This window comes from Schistocerca serialis, chromosome 2, assembly GCF_023864345.2.
Source record: "Schistocerca serialis cubense isolate TAMUIC-IGC-003099 chromosome 2, iqSchSeri2.2, whole genome shotgun sequence".
In the NCBI taxonomy this organism is placed as follows: Eukaryota; Metazoa; Arthropoda; class Insecta; order Orthoptera; family Acrididae; genus Schistocerca; species Schistocerca serialis.
Genome location: NC_064639.1, coordinates 755,113,122 through 755,117,005, shown reverse-complemented (window position 1 = coordinate 755,117,005; position 3,884 = coordinate 755,113,122). Strand labels below are relative to the sequence as shown.

The 3,884-nt window shown below is 40.9% G+C and overlaps 1 pseudogene; it reads left to right on the top strand.

Annotated features, from left to right (window-relative positions):
- Positions 1-572: 572 nt before the first annotated feature.
- Positions 573-690, top strand: LOC126459176 (5S ribosomal RNA; annotated as a pseudogene).
- The last annotated feature ends 3,194 nt before the right edge of the window (positions 691-3,884 follow it).

The window sequence follows — 3,884 nt, the reverse complement described above, 5'->3', positions numbered from 1 at the left end:
GTAACTACCCTTCATTATGTTCCTTTTTGTTTAAATCATACACATATTGCTTTATAAATCATTTCTTTGGTCTTACTTTATACAGAAGAGAGCATTTATTCAGGGTATGTTCCTGGATACATAATTTCATGTACTCCGAATACTAGAAGAAGGGTAGGCTTCATATAGATTGGCAGCTAAAAAAGAAACGAAGTGTGCTGTGCAGGGCACGGTACCGTTTAATTTGTGCCCAGATGGATGCAGCACCGTTCAACTTGAATTTCCCGACGGTGCAGCCGAGCGAAGCAACCGCGCCATAGACTGCGTTGTAGCACTCGCCTTGCAGGCGTCGAAGGGCTTCGCAACTTGTGACGTCAGTGTAGTTTTTCCGGCTACGAATATTTTACCCGTGGGGTTTCCGACCGTAAAAAGAAGCCGCCACAGTGGGGGAGGCTCTGCCAACAGTATTGTCATAATATCATCAAGGCTTAGGACTGGCTACACATGTAGCACAAAGACATGTTTAAATGTATTTTTTCTTTATCTTTTTATTTATTATTATTATTTTTCAATTTTTTCCTTTTATTTTTCTGGGCAACGGCCTTGCCGCAGTGGATACACCGGTCCCCGTGAGATCACCAAAGTTAAGCGCTGTCGGGCGTGGCCGGCACTTGTATGGGTGACCATCCAGGCCTCCATGTGCTGTTGCCATTTTTCGGGATGCACTCAACCTCGTGATGCCAATTGAGGAGCTACTCGAACGAATAGTAGCGGCTCCGGTCAAAGGAAACCATCATAACGACCGGGAGAGCGGTGTGCTGACCACACGCCCGTCCTATTCATATCGTCAACTGAGGATGACACGGCGGTCGGATGGTCTCGTGGTCCCGATGGGCCACTTGTGGCCTGAACACGAAGTGCCTGCCTGATGCCTGCCTGCCTTTTATCTTTCTGCAACATTACCGCTATAATGATTAAACTTCTTGTCTTATTTTATAAATTTTTATTTCCCATTCAATATTTTTTGTAATAAAGTGAGATATTTAGAAATATCATCTTAAATCTGCCGAGTCGCTGTATATTCTCATGATATCTTTTAACTTATGTCGAGATTTATGTAGGTTTTTCTTTTTTTTCGAAGAGATAGGCCAATGGAATGTTTTTTAATTTCAAATATACCATTCACTGCTTCCTCCTCCAATTTTTATCTATTCAGTTATTTATTTATCTGAACTACAAGCTAATATTAATTACAAAGAATTTCACGCTTTTTTAGTCCAATGTTCAGCGCCCAGAATGACACTGTCATTCTCTGCAAACAAGTCTTCCACGTACAGGTATGGTTATATAATTGAAGTAGGCCTACCATACCCATTAACGCAAAATTTATATCTCTGTCATTGCACGAACGAGAATACTCTTGAGAGCAGAAGGATTGTGTGAGACATGGAAGTAGGCTAAAGGAGGGTCAGTTGAAGTTCTGAAAAAGAAGTAACGTTTTGAGACAAGGTGTAGATTGTGATGTGTGGAGAAGTGTGATAAGGAGGGACTTTAATCAGAAGGAGCGATTTTGGAGATATGACTGATGTACGAAGAAGACTGAGTAATGCCGTCTCGGTAAGCTTGTAATAGAACATCAGTTATAAGAAGTATTCCGAGACGGTGAATGCGGCTCAAGAAAAGAACAGAAGGGGATCCGCTGACGGAGGAGGAAACGAAATGTTTTCGCGTGAAGATTGTATGACAAGAAGAGAAAAAAAATCAAAACCTGTTTAATAGCAGATGGTAGATGTAGCTTGTTTGAGGGACTGAGTTGATAATGGGTCCGTTTCAGACATGGTGAACAGAACGTGAATGAACTGTTTTACACAGCTTGAAGTTGCGTGAACTTTATTGTTCAGTGAAGTGAGAGGTTTATTTCGTCTATATGGTGTAGACGAGTTGTGGCAACTAGCGAACTGTCTTTTCGTGAAAGACCATCGTTACTGGTCTCCCTTGCTTGTGGGCAATTTAGATCAATTTAGTTTACTGTCAAGATATAGTGCGTGTTTGTGCGTATCATAAAATAGAAGGGCGCTTGGCTCATCAGTTATATCTATTGTTCAAGTCAGAGGTTGAAAACCCCGATACAGTTTTAAGGTTCTTTTATTTAGATCGTCCTGTGGCCCGAGCGCCGCGGCGACTAGGACAGGACACGGTGGATTACCAGCGATCGTAGAGCACAGAGTAGCTACTCTATGCTCTGCAATCGGTGGTAATCCACGGCGGGGCTCGGGGTCACAGCAGGAACTAATAACACCTGAAGATGGACATATAAGAGCCCGAAACTGGTCGTGTTCTAAATAAAAGAACCTTAAAACTGTAGCGGTATTTGCATTCTCTGGTATAATGCTCAGTTGCGAATGTTCCTCCGACTGGATTGTTTATTGTGCAAGTGCATTGTTCCCACAAAGAGACTGTGTTTTACCCATATACCATCTAAATCGCATCCAGAAATTTTCCTTTGGGGCGTCACAACATTTCTCTTCATTGGTTTGGTTGCTGAAATCAATTTTAAAGGAAGTAATTCTTATTGAATTTATTTAATACAAAGCTTCATTGCCGCCATCTTAGGTCAGCAGCATCGGTGTGGTCCAGAGATACGTTGCCCTGGTTCCGCTACCAGAAATTGTCATCGACCTCACTCAGGTAGAGTGTGTGTGTGAATTTCTAAGGGACGAAACTGCTAAGGCATCGGGCCCTAGACTTGCACACTACTTAAACTAACTTACGCTAAAGACAGCACACATATCCAAGCCCGAGGGAGGACTCGAACTTCCGACGGGAGGGGTCACTCAGGTAGGAAAATAAAGGGTATGAACATAGCAGACTTTCAGCTCTGACTCCAAGCAAAAGAAAAAAAAAATTAAAAAAAAATTTAAAAAAATAAGCAAACGTAGGTCCGACAACGCCTTACTGAGCAAGTGCCTACACGTTAGCGCAGTTCCTAGAGTAAATAAAATACCAGAAACAGCTCTTTGTAGTAGGAACTTAAATAATTTAAGTTAACTAATTGGAATTTCTAAATTATACTAAAAGGATTCATGTTATCGATAAACAACCCAACTATCATTGTGTACTCAGTAATTTCTCTGGCAGTTGTTGGAAGCGCAGCTCCTATAATTACACGATAAGTCACAATATGACGCATTTTTCATAGTGTGATTTCATATTACGAAATTTGAGTTTTAAAACGATTGTTAAGTGTTTCTATTAAACATAAGTGAATTAAATAATCAGTTCTTAACACAAACTTGCGGAATTACTCAATTATTGCGTCTCATTGTACATTGTTGTTTTGTATGTGGTAGGAGCTGGCGTATGTAAGTACATATGCTCTTCTATCGAAGGAAAGACGTGAGACAGCGCAACAACGGAAAAGTATTGCTTATCAGTGCATGCGATTATTCAACAGATGTAAGAAGAGTAAAAGCAAATTTTGTCTATGTGTGTGTGTGTGTGTGTGTGTGCCAGTTGAATAACAGACAGCACTCGGTAACCGAAGCTGTTTCTGTTTATTAGATAAAACGATGGCAAATGAAAGAATATTCATATAACTATCCTCCACTAAATTAAAAAAAAATGAGGTGGAGCAGGTTAGAAGAGAGACATTTTGTACTGCGGAGATCTTTTACGCATCGCGGACATCTTTCCGAAATGCTTTGTAATGACGCTAGAATTAGAGATGGTACTAGAGGAACACGCAGAGGACAAATGTAGCAGGGAAAGACATTGAGTGGTTATATACAAAAAATAATTGTGAATGTAGGAAGTAAGTGCTAGTCTTGAGCTGGCGGCCGTGGCGGTCACAATTATGCCAAAAACTAATGACCCAGAGAAAAACCTACGCATGCAAGAAAACTGAT